This window comes from Parasteatoda tepidariorum, chromosome 10 (genome assembly GCF_043381705.1).
Source record: "Parasteatoda tepidariorum isolate YZ-2023 chromosome 10, CAS_Ptep_4.0, whole genome shotgun sequence".
In the NCBI taxonomy this organism is placed as follows: Eukaryota; Metazoa; Arthropoda; class Arachnida; order Araneae; family Theridiidae; genus Parasteatoda; species Parasteatoda tepidariorum.
In genome coordinates this window covers 42232694-42256628 of record NC_092213.1, presented here as the reverse complement: position 1 = coordinate 42256628, position 23935 = coordinate 42232694, and the positions used below count along the sequence as shown (strand labels likewise).

The window sequence follows — 23935 nt, the reverse complement described above, 5'->3', positions numbered from 1 at the left end:
CTCGTTTAAAATGTTCCTCAAACTTGTAGTGGATGAAACTTGATTGTATACAGTTTTTTTAAGTATTAATTCATTAACTAAATTTAATTCATTAATTATTGATAATATCATGATTCATTAATTATTGATATTCATTATAAATTTAGGGATAAATACCGTCATATTATATAATATTTATATTGTAAATTATATTTATATTTATAATATTTATTTTAATTATAATTCTTTAATAAAAAGCAACGAAAATAAAAATTTTCTTTGTTGATTGACTGTAAAAAAATGTTTATATTGCTTGCTTGTAATTTCTTTCACATATCAGCTTTTTCTTTAAAACATATTGCAATTTTTTTTTTTTTTTTTTTTTTGTCAATGGTGATTCTTATTTTTTGAGAATAATTTGAAATTCAAAAATAAAAGGAGAAATTAAATAAGAAGGATAATTCAATTTTTCTCATTTTATTTTGTTTCCTTTTTTTTAAGTAAACTTTACTGGCCTCTAATACTTCAGTATTATTTTTATTTTGTCAAAAAAGTTTTTATAGTGTTTCTAGTATCAATGGATAGCTTTGTGTCTCTTATTTCATCTTTTTCTTTTAAACATATTATGATATTGTTTTTTATTTCGGCAGTGGTAATATTTATTTCTTGAGACTCACTTGTAATTAAAATATAAAAAGAGAAATTAAATTAAAAAGATAATTCAATTTTTAATGTTTTATTTTATTTCTCTTTTTACGTAAATTTTAATTTCTTCTGATATACCAATATTATTTTCGACTATTCGCTTAAAAGCAAACAAAAGTTGTTTAAATTTTAGAAATTTCAACCTGCGTCTAAAATGTAATTAAATAAACCAATTAAATGACTAAATATACTAAATTCATGTCATAAAGGCTTACTCTTTTCGGAATATTTTTACTGACCAAGGCTAATTAACTATTTCCGAAAAAGCTGAATAATTCCTGTTTACAATATATTTCTGATTTTTCAGTGAGTGAAATGTAAAAACAAATCAAATGTCGGAAATATAATAAATAAATAACTAAAATGAAAAATAATTACCGATATAAAAGCAGAATTCTGAAAAAAGACACTGAATACAAGTGATCAAATCTTTACCTTTTCAATGCTTTATGTGATAACTATGTTTATTTAACTCTACTCTCCACAGAATTAAACGAATCATCTCGTTTAAAATATATCTCTGATTCATCATCGGTTAAATAATTCATTGAAGTTTCGGGGGAGCAATGAGTTGTTAGTTCTCTCTAGATAATTAATAAGAACCATAGGATTGTGATTCGCATTCTAAATCACTCAAAAGAATGACATATTTTAATTGGAATATTTAGGAAGAATTATTACTGCCTTAAATACTGCAAAGATTAAATTTCTAAACAGCAAGAAAACAAAGAAACAGGAAAGCCCAAAATATTGAGCAATTAATATCTTTCGTAAGAATATTAATGGATAAAATATCTGTTTTAAATCTAACCTCAATCTTTCGAGAGAAAAAATAACACAGCACTTGTGCAACTCTTCAGTATTTTTATTGAATTCCTAAGTTTAATTAAAACACGGAAACAGAATATCATCCACTAGAAAAAGTTTCCCCCTGCTAAAACGATCCAGGTCTTACTAACCGATTGATAGTTTTTTTTAAAGCTAACTTTGGCAGATTCTGATATTTAAGTTTTTTTTAAAAATATTCCAGCGTAAAAAAATCTTTAAAAAAAAATTATCCAAACCTGAGAAAAATGGCTCTAAAATTTAAATAAATAAATAAATGAGTAGAAAAATAATTTCCAATAGTGAAACAGTATTCAAATCAGGGTTGNTTTTGACGGTTTAAACCAGTATTATACCCTTGTCATGTTAAAAACCACTTTTTGACGTCAAAAACCCAACCCTGATTCAAATGCAAGAAATTGAATGCAAATGATGCAAATTTGAAATTGAAAAAAAAATTGCAAGTGATCAAATCTTGATTTATTTTTCCTTTTAATGTTAACCAAATTTCCTTTTCATGTTTACCGGATTATTTAACCCTACTTTCTAAAGACCAATTGAAAAAGTTGAACAACTCTTCTCGTTTAAAATGCTCCTCCGATTTTCCATCGATTAAATAACTCCATGAAGTTTTGGGCGAAATAATGAGGTGATATTTCTTAGCTAACGGAAACCGTAGGATTGAGTTTCACATTCCAATTCACCCGAAAGAATCACATACTTTAATTGGAATATTTAGATGGAATTATTACTGCCTTAAATGCAGCGAAGATTTAATATAAATGAGCTGTTCCAAAGAACAAAAAACAAAGAAACCGGAACACCCAAAATTTCTGACAATTAATGTCTCTCGGAAGAATAATAATGGATAAATTTTCTGCTTCAAATCTAACCCCAATCTCTCGAGAAAATAGCACAGCACACGCGAAACTCTTCAGTATTTTAATTGACATAAGTCCCCAAGTTTAATTAAAATACTGAAACACAATATCATAGCGCTACACTCTCCACCCGCAAGCGAAAGATTTTTCCCTTTTTTTTCCCCTACCAAAATGATGCCGACCGAAAGATAAGTCCCTCTTTCTACTCAAAATCAATCACATGCAGGCTAATTAGAAAGTCTTGGCTTGTTTATTTGATACTAGAAACCCGTGTTGGATTTTGCGTCTAAAACCTCAGTACCTTCATTTCCGCCTTAGATGATATATTTTTCCAAAACCTTTTAATTGTTCCAAGTTCTAACCTCACTGAAAATCCCGGGGCACTTTCTCCGTTTCCGATTCTCGTATATTTTGTTGTTTTCGGGATGGCAATATCCGTTTTTAACAACACCCTCCTCTCCTCTCCCTGACGAGGTGTTTCTGGGAAATAAGTTGTTGTTCGAAAAGCCAGATTAGGCATGCATTTTCTAATTTTTCCCGTTGGAAAATGAAAGGAAAACATTGTGCAATTTTTGCTTTTATACTTAAGTAGTGTTTTTTTTATTAATTTAATTAGGCTAAGTGATACACTAATTTGCGGAAACTAGAGTTGAAAATGGAAATAGGATAGTCTGTAGTTCTATTCTAGTCCAAGTCAAAATAGCCAAATGAAATATAATTTTTTCTTTCTGAAAATTTTCTATCGATTTTCAAAAACTTGTTTTGCTTCTCTCGTTATGTTGCAAATTTTAGCTTTTTTTTTCGAGATCTGTAAAACTTAAATGTTTTGTGTCGGAAAGAGACTACTCATAAAAATAACATTCAGATAAATACATTGATATTTGCTCCAGATTATAAATATAAAGCAAATAATTAGTTCTTAGAAATATAATCAATATTTTCTAAGAAAAATAGCATTAAAGCAGTCCAATTTAATTTTAACTGGAATACAAATTTGAATTTTATTTATTTATTTTTTGGTTTTTTAAGCTTTTTAATTGAAGATTTCCTTTATCATTTTTTTTTATTTTGTAATGTATTTATTTTGAATGAAATTTTTTAATTTGTTTATTTTGGCTTAATCAGAACAGGAAACAATGAATTGATTTCTAAAGGTGTATAGATTTTATTTTGTTCATTTTATTATAGTGCGCATTTTGACAAATATAAAACAAATTGTGAAGTTTGAATAAATTTTATATCAAATAGAACAAATAAAAAGATTTTAAAATTTGAGTCAGTATTTCCTGAAAAATGTACATCAAAATTGCTAATTTCAACATAGATTAGATTTTAACATTTTTATTTTATTTTCATTTTCCAATAGATTTTTTTACTTTAGAAATAATACTTGGCAAAAAAAATTAATTCAAAATGAAACAATTAACAACAAAAATTACGTACTTACTGAGATATGTCTGGAAAATTCAATCACTATATTTCAATTTTTATTTCTAACTTTCTTAAGCAATGATTAATTATTTTTTAATACATTTAATACATTTTTAATACATTTAAATATGCAGTTAAATAACACCTCAGATCAATTTCTCTACATGTAACTCTTACGTGTATAATTACGTAGCTACTCTTATGTGTATTACTATTATACGTAGTATACTAGCATATGTAGAGAACACTTTTATATATTTACCATAAATTATTGTTAGTTTATTAATGTTCATGACACATATGAACAAGAGCTTCATTCTTCTTTCTGTAATTGCCAAACATGGTGAAAAAAATGTCAAACAAGAAACAATTGTAATAATGTCAAAACTTCATCAAAGCAAAGGAATGTTTAAATCAAACATGAAATTTTTTTAGGATTTTTATGCAAATCTTCCAGTTTTGCATTTTCTATTTCCAGAAAAAAGCCGTCATAGAGTTTTCCATCGCTATTAACCTTAGTTATGGTAAACATATAAACAAGATTAAAATTACCCTAAGGAAAACTTGCATGTGAATTGTATCATTACTTTTCAAAATTGATGTTAAATGCTAGTCCGTTTGGCATTATGATCTATAATAGCGCTTATGAAAGCTAAATTTATTGAAGTCTAAACTAGCCAATCACGGGCAAACCAAAAAATATGACGCAATTACTCTAGTCCCGTTTTCCGCCAACGACATATACGTTCAACGTCTGTTTCGAAATTAAATTTGCAACCAAGGGTTTCCTAATTTCCTACAAACCTCATATAATTTTTTCCCTTCATTCTAAAGGTTGAGAACTGTTCACGTGATTAGGTTTTAAGAGAGATGATTGGCCTGCAGATTTATAAGGTTCTTTGCTTTTTTTCCTTCTCGTTTATAGTTTTGGAGGGATTTTTTTGTCCTTGTTTTTGATGTACACCAGGGGCAATAAAAACGTCGTCATCAGTTTTGGGGAGGCAAATACAATTTAAAGAGTACAAGACGATGTTAGCATTAAACGGAAATTGCGGGGAAAGTTCTGGAGGATATGTTTTTTTTCTGTAGTAGTCAATATTCGACTAATATGTAATGTAGCATTTTTTCTTGTCGGCGGTCGCAGTTAGACATGTGAACTGTATGAAATATGATTACTAACGGCGGAAAAGCGGGCCATCGCATTTTTATGTTTTAGTTTTTAGTTTTTTTATTTTCGTTGTTGGTTTACTTCGACGAACAACGCCAAAAATATGATTTCATTAGTCTGTATATATGAGAATATGGGATTTAATAAATTAGAACTTATGGTATTTAAAAAAAATTACCTCGTGTGTGTTATTTGAATAAACAATATGTACCGGATTATGTTGCTCATGTTGTTTATACAAAGCAAATTAACAACAAATAAATCCTTAATGTATGTGTGTTTTAAACATGCTATTTTGTGATTGAAATCAGACTTAAAAGTTTTGTAGTTGTTGATTAAAAAAAGTATAAATTGTATTATACAAATAATGCATGATTTTAAAGTACTCATATATTGAAGTAATAAATTTTTTCTAAAAATTTAATTAGGACATTTGATCAAGTAATGCGTTTTAAAAATTCATATTGAGTCAAAATTGATATTACGTCATCAATTGCAAATTCAATTACGTCAAAATTGATATTGAATACTTAAAAAAAAAATTTTTTTTAAATACTGTAAACCCTTGACATACATTTTCAATATGAATTACTTTATTGTTAAATAGCATAGAAAAAACTGGGTTTTTTTTTTTTTTTTTTTTTTTTTTAATACTGTTGAGAATTTCGAAAAAATCTGAACTTAACCTTCAGAGAGTTAATAGTTTCTTAAATTTATTTAGCTACTCCAGTGACCACTTTTTGAAATTTTAATGGTAATTTCTATAATAGTAAAAACAATGTTTCAAATTTAATTTGGATCACTTAATTATAACTTTCCGTCATCGAAATTAATCATCCACGAGTAACTAAGTTTAATTTTAATATTCTGTATTACATTAATGTCATTAGATAAGGCTCCAAAAATTTCGTTAGATTGTAGCCCTATTTTTTTTCTCATTAAATAAAAGTAGTGCCTTGTGTTATACGAGTTACAATGCAAGATAGAAAGGACGAGGGGAAAAAATTTAAATCTCCAAATACATAAAATACTTATTCATTTTTATTAAACAGAAGATATAAATTTTGCAGCCGACGATTTCACACATAATCTTATCTAAATATTGTTGTTGTAGTTCATTTACATCGCACTAGAACTGCCCAGTGGGCCATTGGTGACGATTTCTGAAACATCCCTGAGGATGATCTGAAGACATGCCATCACAATTTTGATCCTCTGTAGAGGGGATGGCACCCCCGCTTCGGTAGGCCGATGACCTGAGCACGAAGTCGAGCGCTTTACTGCAGAACAGTTTAATGAAGACCAATACAGCACACCCTCGGACCCTATGCAGACTGGTTCAAGAGGTCATCCACCCGCACACTGACAGCAGTCAGTGATGTTACATTAGCTGATCTTGATGCTCTGGTATCTATTTTATTCGTATGAATGGCAATTCTCTAGTTAACGACATGAGTTCCTCATACCCCTCCATACCACTTATGAATGCATACTGCCTGATTTGCCTCATTCTGTCACCATCGTTATCACTCGGCTACCGAGATTTCCTTTTCTTAACTTTATTTCATTTTCAAGTTTGCGTTTTCTTTTTACAAATCTGTTTTATTTTCCTTATTCCCGTCTGGTGGTTTGAGCATCTTGTTTGAACGCCATGGTTTTCAACGCTTGAAACAAGTCAACTTTATTAATTTTTAAAACGGATGAAGTTTTTCCGTTGCTAAGCGTTTCGCTTTAGTTCCTCGCTATTATTCATATCACGCTATGTTTACTCTCAAAAAAGTATTCCATTTATTACCACTGTTAATTTCCTACTTTAGCAATTTATACTAACTAGTTCGTATTAGAACTAGAACACAGCACCACTTTTCATTCGTCTTGTCACTTTCCAATCTGCGAATCAAGTGATGGATGACATACTGGGCTGTGGTCACCTCACTCTTCATCCATTGTTCTTCTTTGTATAACAAAAGGAAAGATCGAAAGAACTTGTTGGAGTTGAGCACATTCATCAAAACTTTTTCCTGGCGATGAATTAATTCGAAATCGATTCTTGCCTTCAAAAGATTTTTCCGATATACACCAGTATCGATATTTTGAGAAATTAAGGCGGCTTCTTGTGATTAATTGTGTCATTTCCAGCTGAGACATGGTTTTGATTTAGTTAAATAGCTAACGTATGTTTTCTTAATTCTCTTCAAGATATATGCTCGGAGAGAAGATGGAATTTTTGGCGTCAGTTCGATAACGATGAACGATTTATGCGCCAAGACAGCAGTTCGAGACAAAATCTAATTATTTTGTAATTTAATTTTTTGGCTTTGGATTGGATGATGGTATTATTGCAAAATAAAAATCGATGTGTTCATTAAGGATAGATTTAAGTAACTTTAGTGATAAAAGGTGCGATTTATTCAGCTTATAATGCAGGTATGCTGAGAAAATAGGGTTGTTTAGAAGTCTTATATATTTATTGATTCTCATGATTTCTTGGGATATACTTTATTTAAACATACAGATGTAAAGTATGAAAGAATTTTTTTAAGAGAACGACACCATATTACACTTAAAAAATAGCAATATCCTCAGCCCCCCCCCCTCGAAAAAACAACAACTTTATCCCTTGTTTTACTTAAAAATAATACTTTTAAATAAGGAAATAAAAACTTTAATATTCCTTTGAAAGAATGATTGTACAAATGGAAGTTTTTTAAAACCATTTTCTGACTCCCGATGGCTGAGAGGTAGCGCTTCGCGCTCACGTGCCACAGGTCCTGCGTTCGATCCTCGGGCCGGGCAAGGTTGACTCAGCCTTTCATCTCTTCAGTGGGTCGATAAATGAGTACCAAGCATGCTTGGGAGCTAAACACTGGGGGTCCCACGTTCGGCTGATCACCTGACCGGAACATCTGCTCCTGCACCCCAGGGCCCAAGGTCAAGAAAACTGAGATGGGCACAGTAGGCCTTGGTCCTCGATGGGCTGTCACGCCACTGAGTTTAGTTTAGTGTAGATAAATAAAAAACGCAGTTTAAGGACTATTCTTATAATTCCAAATAAGAAAATGATTTTTGATAAGCTGAATTTCAGGTATTTAGTTCGACAAAAGCTCGACGGAAAAACTTTCGCTTTTTATTAAACAAATAACATAAAGAAAGAATAAAAGATAAGAACGGGATCGTACAGTTTAAAATCATTTAGCAAACTTTTATCATGATTTTCGCTTATTTATTTTTAAAAAAATTCCTCACTTAAGTAAGTGTTTTATAATTAGTTTTTGATTAAAATGATTGAAAAATGTTGAGTGTATATGAAAACCAAACTTTCTAAAGTAATAATTTGAACTGGGAACCCATTTGTAATTCCAAATAAACAAAGAGAAATGCCCGCGTAAAATCAGTAATTGAATAGGACCAAATTTATAAGTTTACCGTAATTCATCTTTTTTGCCAATTGGGTTTTTCGAGAAGTAATATTTTTTAATGAAAATGAAAATGAAAATTAATGGCAATTTTCTTATAGTGAATTAATATTTTTTGAACCATATATTTTTCATTCTTTTCCAATACCTTTTTCCATCTTTCTGGTAGTCCCAAGTGGCACCAAATATTATTTAACAAAGAAAACCACAGAAATCTAACGTTATCTTGTACAACTTTTAAATATTAGAAAGATACAAAAAAAGGTCGCTGTTTTCTAAGTATTATATAACGTTAGATGCTATACAAACTAATATTATCTAGTGTCGTCGTATATATTATTTTGCGTTGGCTTTGATGCTGTGTAATATTAGATTTTATATTTTCTGTTAGTATCATGCGTAATTTATTTTTGGAGTAAGCAAGAGGAAGATTTGGATGGTAGTGGAATAATTTAGTGATATAAGTTTACTAAATTTTCTGTATTGTTTTGAAGCAGTAAAACATATAACAATAGTTTTATAATGTCATTCCATGTATTATTTACTTATCAATACAGAAATATTAAATAAAATGATATTACCGAATACTGCTACCTTCCATTTTCCTCCTTCTTACTCCAAAGTAGATCTTATGTTCAGCTGATTTTTTATATGGATATTTCAAATTTAATTAAGATATAATATTACTCGAGTAGCTAAAATTTAGTTGATGATTTTTCTTTTCTTTACACAATGAGTTTTCTGATGAATTTTATATCATTGATCATTTTCAAGTGCTTCTTTTCAACTTAGAATGTATTCCTATTTTTTTAGAAATAAGCCAATTTTATCAAACTCTAATCATATTTTTATTTCATTTAGTCATCTTTCATTTTACTCTAGTCATTTGTAAATTCACAATTATCATATATTTTTATTCCGAAACTATTTAATAAAAACCACACTATATAAGCCTAAAGTTAAATTTACTTTTGAATTGAAAGGAAATTTTGACTTTAAGAAGGAAAAAAAATTCCCTTAAAATATAGCTATATATCATTTATTTAAAAAAAATAAAATTGCAGCTTTACTTAAGGGTTTATACAAAACTAAAATAAAATTGAATTTTTAAAGTGTTAATTTTAGTAATGATTGAGACAATAAAGAAAGTAATTTAAAAATATTCAAATGACTTTCTTCCATAAATTTTCTTTCACTTTTTATTTACTGAAATTAAATTGAGAAATACATACGTAACTTTTGTCTTTTGGTATCTAAAATTTTACTTAACAAAACACTAGAAACAAAACACAGAAGCACCCAAAGAAATATTTTTAAGATGTAAAACCAGGAAAGTATCTAATATTATAAAAATTGCCATAATATATTTGCAATGTAAAAATTATTCTACGTAGGTACATCAAAATTTTCTTTACCATTCAATAATTATTTGAAGGTACTATGTACTAAACTAGGGATGGGCAAACTACGGCCCGGCGGGCCAATTGTGGCCCGCCGGAAAGTTTCATCCGGCCCGCGGATAGAATTTTAATTTGCCGATCAGTGGCAAAATTAAAATTATTTTTGTTTTTCCTTTTTTAACAAAGTACTGATGACATTTTTACTTTCTCTATTTTTGTTCAGCAAAACATAAATTGATGGAAATAGTTAGCACAGACAGCTTCAATTGGTAAAATGTTGAAAGCAGAAGTTCGTCATAGAATAGCCTTAGATTGGCTCTAACTAGCGTTTGTCTTTCTCGAGGAATCTAATGTACGTAAATTGTACTTCACAATTGGCAAACTGCGCATTTTAAGAACCAACGAGCGAACAATCTAACAATCATCTGAAGCAGTTGCCTCTAAATATGCCAAACTTTTTCAAATCATTACCAAAAGCTAGTTTCCAAAATTTAATACTTCATGCCCAGAAAATCAGCGCTATGTTTGCTTAATCTTATATATGTGGACAAGAGTTTTCAACTATGAACCTTAGAAAAAATCATTTCAGAAGTGGACTAACAGAAAAGCATTCAGCCTTGTTCCTTAAAATAAGCACATCTCATTTCGAACCTTAATATAAGGAACTTTTAAAAATGAAATCGCAATTTCATTCATCTCACTAAATATTTAAATTAAAACTTGTATATCGCTTTCTTTTTTTTAAATTTAGTTTTATTTTAAATTAAGTTTTATTTGGCCCACCAAACATTGTTTTTTCTCCATTTTTGGCCCTACACCAAAAAAGTTTACCCATCCTTGTACTAAACCAACAATCTTAGTCAAAAAAAAGTACATAACATTTGAATTTCAAAAGTAAAAAAAAAGTATTGGGTTTTATCAAAATTAAATTTCCATAAACATTTAATTGCATACCAGATTGTGACGAAAACGCATTTTTAAGTCACTTTTTAAAAAGCTGCTATAGTTTTAATGATCGTAATGATAGTAAAATTTGACAATCATTAATTACTTTTTTTGAGAGAGCTGCTGTCACAAAATTTTTCAAAATATTCCATTGCTGCTATTTCCCTGATAAAAGATCACGCATTACAAACACTGTAAAATCATATTACCAGTAATATGTAAACGTTTTAAACGAGACTTTTTCGATTAAGAAAATGCAATTAAGCTTTTCGCCATAGAAAAAGCTATACATTATGCTAAGCTACACAACATGTTTTCACAAAGAATATACAGTGCCTTACAGAAGAAAATTTGAGCAAGTTTCTTTTCCACATTGATTGGAATTTTTTAATTTTATTATAATGTAAATCTTCTTCAGTTTAATTATAATACTGTACCAATCAAAAAAATTTTGCAATTATCATTATTTTGCTGCAATATTATTTTAAACATGATTAAAATAAAGAAAACTGTATACAGTTTTTGTCTCAAATCTCAAAAAAAAAGTTCACAATTAAATTAATCTTGCTTATTTATTTTCAAACATAATGAGAACTGAAAAGAAATGAAAATTGGGTGATTAATTTCCATATTTTAATAGCAGACAAATTTTTAAACGGTTTCTTTTCAACAGTTGTCCGTAAAATGATGAATGAAAGGAGAAGTAACCAAACATTACTTGTCAATCTGTTTCATCTAAAACCTATATGAACAGGAAAATTTTTTTTCGGTGAATTGAACGTGACCCAGTTTTTACGTTCACGGCAGTTTTAACTTTTCTTTCTACGCCTTGATGGTAAGTGTCCGTCGATAGCTCAGTTGGCAGAGCGGTGGACTGTAGAAGAGATCTGATAGTAATCCATAGGTCGCTGGTTCGACTCCGGCTCGACGGAAGCTTATTTTTATGTTTCATTTAATAAGAAAAATATTTAAATTAATGAAAGATTGCATTTTGATATCATTCGGAGAAACTGCTTTCGGGAGTCTTTATTATTTATTTTCATAAACACTGAAAAGAAAAGTGGTTTATTAATTTCCATTTCCTAATAGTAGACAAATTTTTAAACGGTTTCTTTTTAGCAGTTGTCTGTAAAATGATGAATGAAAGGAGAAGTAACCAAACATTACTAGTTATTATTTATTTTCCAAAATAGTAAACACTTAAAGAAAAGAAAAAGGAGTGATTATTTTTATCATTAACGTTGGAAAGACTGAAACTCAGTATATACCTATATTGACTAAACGCTGTCAAAATGACAAGATTGTGAAAGAATAACTAATGAGTAAAGAATTTTGCTTAAAATTAATTTTTTATTATTTATTATATTATTTACAGTTAAATAACAAGTTATTAGTAAATATCAACAATTACAGAATTATATGTTGTACAAAAGGTCAAAAATTTCTAAGAAATTTTGTCATTATATACATCATTGTTTTTCATTGTTGTCATTATATACATCATTGAAATTAAAAAGAAGTCAAAATGACTTCCTTGGGCAATCTAGTGTTAAAAGGTTGACATATTTTTAAATAGTTGAAAACTGTTGTCTTTAAAAAACTGAAAAAAATGAGGATTATTGAACATATCTCAGCAATTTTTTTTTAATTCAAAGCCAAATTTTATTTTTAAATTAGAAAATCTTTTTCGTGAATTTTTTTTTTACTTATTTGTTTCAAAACCTTATAAATACCTTGAAAGTGAAAAATATTTTCCTCCAACAAATTTGAAACATTCTTTTTCTGTTTTTTTACTGTTTTTATTACTGTTTTTTAGAAGAGATAAAAGAAAGGGAATATTTATATATTTTGTATGCATTTTTTTTTTACCAATATTGAAATTGTTTCCGAAATATACAATTAAGGAAGACTTAATTTTCAAATTCATGCAGTTTTTTTTCTTCTTCTTCCTTGAAGCTCCATGTATAGATCAGTTGAGTGAGGTTTGTGCTGTAGATTATTTTAAATGTCATTTTGATTATAAGATGAATTAACAGCGTATGAACCACTCATGTAAACAATCTACAATATTTTGATGTAAACACAAACTCAATTGGGGCTTAAGCCTATTCATATAAAAAAAAATAAAAGCTACAGAAAGTGGCACAATAGCGACACAGGCAAACCGAAAAAAACTTTTGATTGAAGTTCTTGTACATATTGAATTAATTTATTTTTTAACTAAATATGTTTTTCAATTAGTTCTGAAAAAAACTTGAAGTGGAGCCGTGGTGGAGCAGGGGATAGTGTAGGTACTTGCATCCAAAATAGGTGACCAGGGTTCGAATCCCAACAATGGATTAGGATCGATGCAAATTCCGCACTCGGCTCGCATCAATCATAGGGCTGACGTAAAAATATTCACAGTGGTAGATGGATTATGGGTTAGAGTTCCCTAGTCGTTAGGCTAAACGTGGGTGGTTTTTGTGGTTTTCCCCTCCGTGCAACTCAAATGCGCGTTACATAGGCCGAAGTTACAGCAAGAAATCTTCCACGAAAAAAGAATTTCCATGTTTCCCTTGTTTTCTGGAATGTGTTCAAAATTACAATACTACGGAATTGAATATTAGTAGTCGTAAACTTCAAACTGGGTTGGCTGTTTAACGACGGTTATAAGATATTAAAACAAAACTTAATGTACAAAATTGAACTCAAGAGTAAACAGCTCATACAGCTAATTTTTTTTAAAGAAAATTATCTCAATTTGTGTTTTAAAAAAAACATCGAAAAAAAGTAGGAAATAAAACGAGCATTAATGAGTCCAAAGTATCGATTGTTCAAGTAAACAGGTAAAAAATTTAAACTCGTAAAAATCCAGATAAAAAGCTTGGTTAAAGATTTTAACCTATATACCTGTCCCTCTTTCTTTTTAATATTTTAGAATTAATTATTCGGTTAGGAAGTATCAAGAAAGTACTTTTTTGTGTCGGAATTAACTACTTACTATCTCTACTAATAAACACCTATAAGCTTTATAATTGTGCTTAAATCTTTAGCAATTTCACTGCCTATCCCACGCCAGTGAGAGACAAAACACTTCTTAGTTTGTGTTAATAATACAATACAGGGGGTAGCAAGATGTATATTATCTTCTAACTATATTTGCAGAAAATATGATTTTTTCTCCCGACACATTGTTTATTAAAATATAGTTACTGTGAATTTCAAAAAGTAAAAAGGTAGTTAAAATAAGAACATTTAACTTCGATTTCATATTTTTCGATTACCACTTTTAATGATACAGCATAACTGCCTGTACTCGACTGGCAATTAACGAGTTAAATTATCAAAGTAATCAATGCACGACACAACTTCAAACAAAAGGGTTTAAGGAATTTATTTTTTTTCTCCAATGCCCGCCTGGGGAATGACCTACGTCATACAGGCATCTGAAGGGCAGATTTGTTGGCCACTCTTTCAGGGGCATCATATTAGGCGTGCCAACGTTGCTCCCACAGTAGGGACAGATAGTACAGCGAAGGAAAGAACATCCATGACTTGCTCGGGATTTGACCCCAGAACGTTTCTGATGCAAGGGCAGTTCCCTAACCCCTACACAAGCCGGTCGGCTGAATGAAAACATACAGCACACAAAAATAACATTATCTTTAGAAAATTTAAAATTTTTTATAAATCTGAAAATATTGTTTCTTTCATTGTCTCACTACCTCAAATACCGCCAAATAAGTAAAACGTAAAAAAAAAAAAAAAATTAATGTCGAGTATTGTAAATAAATCGAATTGTGGCGCTGAAATTATATTCTTAAGCAAACTGAAAACCCAAACTCCTGCATTCTTCTTTGTACTGCTCGCAACTCACCAGTATTTAGCTCTCAAAATGGGGCGCTATTTTTCTTTTTAAGTGCCTCATTTAATATTCCTCACCAGTGACTAATTCTTCCCTAAATTAATTTCGTGTCCCAATGCACCCGCCTTCTGAAATGATACATCTTCAAGGAAAAATGAAGAGGGAAAAAATGGTTTAGGGATTCGTATCTCTCAACAATCTCCAATTTTCCCTTTCCCCTCTTAAATATGTCGGCAAGGTTAGAAGAAAAGTGTCGAAGGGAAAAAAAATAATCCATTATTTCCCCCCCTTAAGGATAATCATAATTATGTAAACTCAGAGGTCTTTCTCTCATACATCTCCTTCGCCAAGCCGTAAATCAAAACAGAAGGGGTGAACTAGCGTAGTCTTGGCGAGCTTGAGGACAAAGAAGATTAATGGAAATAGTGGTAGGATAAATAATCTCGAATCCCCTTGGCTGCACTTGGCGTGTGATTTCGGTTTTCGAATTCGTCCCCCTTTTCCCTGTTTTCGGAATTTTGGGGGTTTCCCCTGGATAAACAGGATTTCAGATATTGACTTCCCTTTTTCGGAATCTTGGCGAAGAGATTTTTGCTCCTGTGACAACTGTAGATATCTGTGAAAGATAACAAGGGGTCGTGTCTTTTTCCAAAACAATTTGAAAGGAAGTTTCGTGTTTATTGATTTCAAATGTGTGTAGGGAAGGATTGTTCTCCGATACTGGTTCGATAAAATCGATAAAAGTATGCTTGATGATAAATAAAGTAGTTGGAAATCGGTGTAACTAGAGAATAAAATTGCAATAAGCGAGTAAATTGGATGGTTGTAAAGATTGGTCTTTTACTTATATCGGGAAAATATAGAACACGTGCTTATTTGTGTAAACATGAATAGATAAGCTGAGAAATCTTTACTTTTGCAAAATAATTCTGGATTAGGTTATTTATTTATAAATTTTTTAGAAGGAAAAAAAATAGATGAATAATACATTTCATGCCTTAAAAAAGCAAAAAGAGACTAAATTAGATTATTCTAACGATTGGTCTATTAGTAAAATATAAAACTTTTACCTTTTAAACTGAACAATAACAGATAAGCAATGTTACCTTGCTTTTAAATTCCATACTTTTGCAGAACAACTTTAGATTCGTTTTGTTTTCTTTTAAGGAAAAGTTTATGACTAATTTCAGCATTTTTCTGCTTTTATTTCTGCAATAAGCAAGCAAATTGGATTATTTTAAAGATTGGTGTATTACTCATATTGGAAAAAATGCAAAACTTGTAATTATTAATGTAAACATAAATAGATAATTTTTATTTCTTGCTAAATTCTATACTTTTGCAAATCCACTGTGAAATAGAGTTTTTTCTTCTATAAAAAGAAGTGTTTCGCTGATCCAATTAAACTAAAAACGCTGAATTTTAGTTATTATTATACTTTAATTACACCTATTAAATTTATCAGCTCAATAACACATAGATTACATGAGTTATTAGTTTCCTTTATTTATTTGAATAACGCATAATAAATCAGTTATTTGCGTAAACAAATTAATTTTTAATTCTACATAAAGTCTAAGTTAGTTTTAGTGAAAGAAATACAAACATACTTTTCGCAAATTTTCAGTTATGAAATGCAAGATAGGAGTGATTTCTTATAAATTAATTTAATAATGCTTTTGAAAAATCATACAAAAACTTCCTTTATATTAGGTAGTTTTTTTGTATTTTAAGAAATAGTTTATTGTATATAACTTAAGACCACTCGGTTGTTTATGACTATTATTAGTCGACAAGATGCAGGGATTGGACAAAATAATGGAAACACTTTAATACTAACACATTTTTTCATATTTCTATAGAAATATTTAGAAAATTATTTCAAAACTTCAGAAATATTCAAGTTATGCTATTTCTCATATATATCAATAAAGTAGAAATCCCTTAGAATTTTGAGGGACCGGCATTAAATTGCAGCGAAAAAGAAAGTTTTGAACACCCTGCTATGTTAAGAATGCCTCGATGAGCTCGTAACTTATGTTATTTATTATAAAATGCAAATAACTGCACAAAACTTTATAAACCTTGTTTCATGGAGATATGGACATTTTTATAGAAAACTCATTTTTTGACTTGCGTTTTCCCACTATAGCTGCAGAAATATTCAATAAAATATTTAGAGTAATTTTTAATTAATTGTAAAAATATAATTTGAAAATTTGAAAAAAAAATCGCAAGAAATCCCGCAATGCATAAGTATTTTAAGTAATCCTTTCATACGGCTCATGCGCGAAAACATTAAAAAAATCATAATTATGTTTAAAATCGTATTTGGTAAAACGATAAAAGTCCGATTTGAATATCTTAAAAAATATAGAAAGTTTCGAGCAATTTTCTAAGTAGCTTTTTTAAATTTTTATTGAAACTCCAAATAATAAGGAGTTTTCCAGAAATTTCATTACGTATCATTAAAAAAAATCATTACAAGCAATAATACCCTAAATTGGTGATATGATAGCATTAAGACACAAAACATGTTAAATAAAATATAATTTAATTGGGTGTGGTGCTATATCATGCTATATTACTTAATAGTGCGAAATTACAGTTGTGGAAAACCCCTATCTATTAAAAACTCTCCTTCCAAATTAGCAAAAACTATTTAGAAAATTGCTAGAAACCGTTTAAATTTTTAAGATCCTTAAATTGGATTTTTGCGCAGGTTATCAAATGCGATTCAAAACAAATATATGAAAAAAAACATTTTTTTAAATGATATCCGCTCATACGCAACATGAAAATACTTCTTTATCTACTCATATGTTGCGCAATTTTAAACGAATATATTTCAAATTTTAAAATTATATTTTTATTATTAATTAACAGTAATTCGAAAACTTTTGTTTAATTTTATTGAATATTTCTGCAGTAATAATTAGAAAACACTAAAGAAACATGAGTTTTTTTTCTTCAAAAATGTCCAAATCTTCATGAATATTTAAACTTGTTTAAGAATTATTGTGTAGTTTTTTCATACAATGATCAACGTAGTTGACATAAGTCACAAGTTTATTGCTATATTTTTCATCTTCATTCTTCTTCGTTATGAAGCATCCCAGCATCTTCGTTACGAAGTATGGAAGACCATGAAAATTTTCCCTGTTCCTTTCACAACAGCAACAAGACTTTAACCCTCGATTCCGCACCACTGAGAACTATTTTTTGGAAACAATATTACTTTTTGAAAACTTTTATTACATCTTATATCCGACACATTTTTATAGATACTTTTATAATTTTAATTTTCTGTGTGTTATATATTATTGAATTACAAATTTAGAACAGTAGCTTTTAGTTATAAAATTACAACTTTGTTTTCTCAATGATCCTATAAATAAAATTCTCAATTAAAGTCCTCGAATGTTTAATTTTATCTTAAGTAAGTAGCAGTTTCAATAAATGGAAGAAATTTATTTTAAATTGTAGGTAATGCTTAAATGCAAATTAATAATTTTCAAAGTTTAGATAAGGGATAATTTAATTTTTGCGTTAAGTAAATTATCGAATACTCTGAAGTCATGTTTTAGAATTCTCAAACAAGATCTTTCTAAAGCGTAAGATTTAATTAAACAGTCTACTTGCTAAATAAATTTAAATAACCTTATACTTACCTGCTTTAGTAAGAAGGAAATTTATATCAACGAGAATTTTAATGTCTCTAGATATTCTTTATTTTTACCTTTGAATGAATTATACATTTAAGTCATTGATTAGAGCTGTTATTGCATTAATATCGTATTTTTTTCGTAAGTTAGTATTTATATCACAGAATTTCTAAAACAAAAAGAGAAATCTTACAAACTTAAAAAAGATTTAAATTTTTTGAAACTTAAAAGATAGTTAAAAAATACTTAATACTTAAAAATATAACGCTGAAGTGCTTTAAAATTCTGTAAGAGTTGAAATTTTACTTAAAATCTAAAGTTTGTAATTTTAAAACCTTCTTTATAGTTTTATTTTATGTAAAAAAGAAAGTTCAATCAAAGGGCTTCACTGATTCATATGATAAATTACATTTTTCAATCAGATTTAAATACTATACTAGGAGTATATAGTATAAATAAATTTCGCGAGTTACTTAAATAAGGAAATTAGTTTTAGGTGACTATTTTTTAATTAATAATTTCAATCAAAAAAAAATTTTGTAGCTTCCTAATAACTTCATGCATTTTAAAACTAATATTTTTTAAAGTTTCTCGTTAAAAGTTCTTCCATTAATCTCTTTATTTACTTTGAGATATAGACTTCATTTTATTTTATTTTTATTACCATCGGAGTTGTACAGCCATCCCAATTTTTGTGTTTACGATTAGCAATGCTCAACTCCGTAGACTTGTAATTTTGAACCAAATCCAGAAGACAAGAGTACACCTAGATACAGTATTGGGAGAAATTTGTCTCGTGGAGGACTTTTTGGTGAAAACAACTCGTATGCGTAATATAGAGAAGAAAACCACGAAAACCTTCCATTGTTAGCTTGATGTTAAGGCGACTCTGACCCATGATCCGTTAGCAACTGAAGATATTTTGCGTAATCACTATTTTCGGTGCAAGCCGGATTCGAAATTCGTATCGACCAGTCATCACTGAGATTTGAACCCGGTTCACCTCATTGGAAGGCGAAAGGTCTATCCCCCATAGCCGTCCTTTAATTACTTAATTTTCAGAATTTCATGAAAGAAAATATTAGTTTGGCAGTTATAGTTTGCAAATTGTTAACACACACTATTCTCTAAAAATATTCACAGTCATGTTGTAAAATCAGAGTAATCCTAAAAGTCATGTTTTTTAATATAATATTATTTATGCCAATTATTTGTTTATACGTATTGTTCCCAATTTTACTTGTTATTTCATCACTAATATTTATCTAATTATTGTTTATGTCTATTATTTATTAATACATATTGTCATTATTATATTATTATTTACATATTATATATTATATTATTATTTATTAATGCACAATTTTTGTTTGCTATTTTGTCACTAATATTTATTCAATTAATTAATATTTAAGCAAATCGTTCAGCATATGAAGACAATTATTAATACAAACATCACATAGAACATGAATTCAAAATTACGTTATATTTTATGAGGAGAAAGTAGCAACTTCAATAGTCATATTTTTTAAAATTTATAATTGTTTTTGCAACGTCACCTTTTAAAACTCACTTTCTCATTTTAGACAATATTTTTTGAGAAACGTGCGAAATATTCTCAATTTGAAACTATTTTGGAACACATGTTTTTAGATAAATCGAACTAAATTAATCTTTCACTTTAACACTAGCATACTACCATTAGCAGTCTTATTTTATCAAAAAATAAAAACTGTGCAAAAAGAATAATTCATAGTTGAGAAATAATGTACAACACTTTTTAAGTAATGAAATGGTACTTATTGTATTCGTAATATGCCATATGTTCAAACTTTGAAAGCATGTTCTGAAACATTTAAAAAAAATAGGAATCCAAATTTTTCCTCTATTTTATTCCAAGCAAACAACTGTCTTGTTAGCCTTATTTTATTTAAAAAGATAAAACTTTAAAATCTAAAAAAACCATATTATCGTTTAACCAATTGATTCCATAATTTCTCAATTTTCAAAATCTCTTTTAAATTTTAAAATTTTGCAGTTGATTTACGCAAGATATATTTTAAAATCGTTTTTTCAAATGAAAATATAAATCCAGAATTATTTCAGAACACAAGCAAACAACAATCATTATACCCTTATTTCATTTAAGAAAAAATAAAGCTTTAAAATATAAAAACAAAATAAGCAGCAAACGATAATAAATAATTTCAGTAAACGATTCTATCAATATAGAATTTTCAAAATCGTTTTCAAATGTTAAAGTTTTATTGTTATTTTCTTGCTCTTAAAATATACAAAGTATAATTTAAAAACTTTTTTTTTACAATTTTCTAGAAAATATGCATCTATATTTTTCCTATGCATTAATGCTAACAAACAACAGCCTTAATAGCCTTCCACATAAATGTAAATTAGGCTTATCCTACCCATATTCTCTAATAGCATACCCGAGAAACAAAAATGAAAATATAAATCCAAAATTATTTCAGAACACAAGCAAACAACAATCATAATACCCTTATTTCATTTAAGAACAAATAAAGCTTTGAAATATAAAAACAAAATAAGCAGCAAACGATAATAAATAATTTCAGCAAACGATTCCATCAATATAGAATTTTCAAAATCGCTTTCAAATGTTAAAGTTTTATTGTTATTTTCTTGCTCTTAAAATATACAAAGTATAATTTAAAAACTTTTTTTTACAATTTTCTACAAGATATGCATCTATATTTTTCCTATGCATTAATGCTAACAAACAACAGCCTTAATAGCCTTCCACATAAATGTAAATTAGGCTTATCCTACCCATATTCTCTAATAGCATACCTGAGAAGCAAAAACAATATGTAAATTCATGATGGCCATTAATTCATTCGACTCTGTTATACCCTATGCGGGTGGCGATGCGTTTTTCGTCCAGACATAGGCTTAATTATTCGCTTTTGTGGTCATGATTGTATGACCGTAACAATTTTATAATGAGTCGGTCTTTTTTTTCTATATCTCTCTTCTAAAATTATATCCTGCTCGTTATAGCAGTCGAAGGAATAAAAAGACCACCTATTGGAACGAGGAAGTTGGAAAAAATAGCACTTTCCTCGGACGAATCTTCTATCTTCTACTTTCATTTACTTTTTATTATTTTTTTTTATCTCCGTACCTCGCTGCATAGTAGCATCCGGTATTTTGTTCTGTTAACAATTGGTTATCTTTTCAGTGTAATAAAATATCAGATATTCTGGTAAAGAAAAAAAAAGTACCGGACTTTAACTTACTAGTTTCAGAGTTATATTGATTTTAAAGTTGAGATTTGAAATATTGAATTAAACTTTTATTCTGTTTCTAACTGGTTACAAATTATTAGCAATATTGTATGTAAGGAATCACATTAAAATAAGTGGAAGTTGAGGCTAGACTTTAATTTACATTATTAATCACACTTTATTACTTTAATTTTTTCTGAAGCAAATAACCGTTATTATTATGAGATATTTTGGCAAAGAGAAAAGTATTAGACATAAACTCAATGCCTTTAAAGCTATATCGATTTTAAAGTTTGGTTTTGAAATTGCATGAAACTTATATTTTGTTTATAACTGGTTGCAACTTGTTAACAACAACGTATGTATAGAATACTATTAAAGTACAGGGAGTTGGAAGCTACACTTTGTTTTTATTTGCATTATTTATCCAATTTTTATTTATATTTTTATGAATCAAACATCAGTTATTAATATGAGATATTTTGCCAAAAAAAAATATTCAACATAAACTCCTAAAACTATATCGATTTTAAAGTTCGGTTTTGAAATTGCATGGAACATATATTTTGTTTGTAACTGGTTGCAGCTTGTTAACAACAACGTATGTCTAGAATACTATTAAAGTACAGGGAGTTGGAAGCTACACTTTGTTTTTATTTGCATTATTTATCAAGTTATTGTTTATATTTTTATGAAATTGTATGAAACCTGTTTTTATTTTTAACTAGTTCCACCTAGTTAGAAATTAAGTAAATAAAGAATTCGATCAAAAACACCGAGTTGTTATAATAATTTTATTTTTGTTTCTATAAATTGAATAAATTATTAAATAATATCAGATATTTTGGAAAATGATAAATATCGGACATGAACTCAATATGTTACTTAATAAGATTTACCTCGATTTTAATAATTATATGAAATTTATATATTATTATTATAAATATTTGTATTCGATGACTCGAAATATTTAAAAAAATATTGTATTATATATGTTATTTAATATTTAAAATAGTACAAAATTTATAATTTATTTTTAACTGAATTAAACGTAGTATTAACGCAAAGAGCCCTATTAAAAACGTAGAGTTATAATTTATAACTTCATTTTTATTCGCCTCGATTGATTAAATATTGATATTAGCGGAGATCATCCCTTGTTTAGGTAATAAATCATTAAATTAAGATCAAAAATCTACATAATATTGAGAAAAGTTTGAATAAATTTATTTTAACTGTAGAACTAAATTTGCAAAACCTGCATGGAAAGACTGTTGGAGAAATTAATTATATTATACAAACCAAGCATTTAATAATAATGTATCAAAAAATAGCTATATATTAATCATTAAGTATATGGTTATGGATTTAAGTCAAGAAAATTTAGTGTTTCATCTCTTTTTCAAAAGTTTAAATAAGATCTTATTTTTCCAATAAAATAAAAAAAATTTTATCACAGGATAATCATTTAAATTAAATGTGCAAATTGTATAATTAATAGTATATATCAAAATTTTTAAGATCGTAGTTAAAAATTTTACAGTTTAATGAATGCTTATTTGACATAATTTACAATTTTTTTTCAAGATCACAACTAAATTCATATCCTATCATTTACCTAGTTAGATATTTTTTTATTGGTATATTTGTTTTTTTTTTCTGAAATGGAACAATAAAGTAATAGTTTCGAGCATTGCTTAGCTTGACTTAAGTTATTTTAATATTAAAGCTGTATCTTTTAAAATAATCCTCCAATTGTTGTACCAACATTTTAAAAAAACCTCCCTGAAAACTCCCTTCTGCTATTCTGATACTTAATCTTAGCGCGTGTAAATCTTTGATGTAAGAAATTTATTAAAAACTTCTTGTTATTCTAAAGTTTGATGATCGTATGGATCACAATAAAAATTAAATGATCGCTATTTAATTTTTAAAAAGCACACTAATCTCAGTTAAATTTGCATAGTTTACATTAAATTTTTTTTGCACCATTCCATTTATAGTTATGTACAATCGTTTTCCTGGTTTGATATATTTGTCTAGACACTTTTCTTGAATGGATTGTAGAAATCTTTTTAGAAAATTATATATATATATATATATATAAACTGCTGTTTGTAGAAAATGCAACACCATGAAGGAATCATCAGAATCAAATGAAATTCGCAGCAAATGTCAATTATAGGATATTATGCAAATTAATAAAGTTTCAGAGCCATCGCGCGTGCGTGGCGCGCGCAGCGCCCTCTGAATTGATGCTGAAAGCGTATAAATAAAGTGCTGTAGCGGGACGTTGAAAATAGTCTATGATTATTTGTTAGTGGCAAACGTTTAGTGAGACCTGAGTATGCCTCCACGACGGAAGAATAAGAAATTCAAGCAACTTACGGAGTTTGAACGAGGGAGG

General features: G+C 28.5%; 1 protein-coding gene and 1 non-coding gene across 2 annotated transcripts in view; both read left to right on the top strand.

The window, feature by feature from the left end:
- The window catches only part of LOC107437680 (polycystin-1-like protein 1), a 584482-nt gene that overhangs the window by 253925 nt on the left and 306622 nt on the right, over positions 1-23935 (top strand). The window lies entirely within an intron of this gene.
- TRNAY-GUA (transfer RNA tyrosine (anticodon GUA)) lies at positions 11594-11682 on the top strand. The gene is given in 2 exon segments: positions 11594-11630; positions 11647-11682. It is a non-coding gene; the product is annotated as a tRNA-Tyr (tRNA).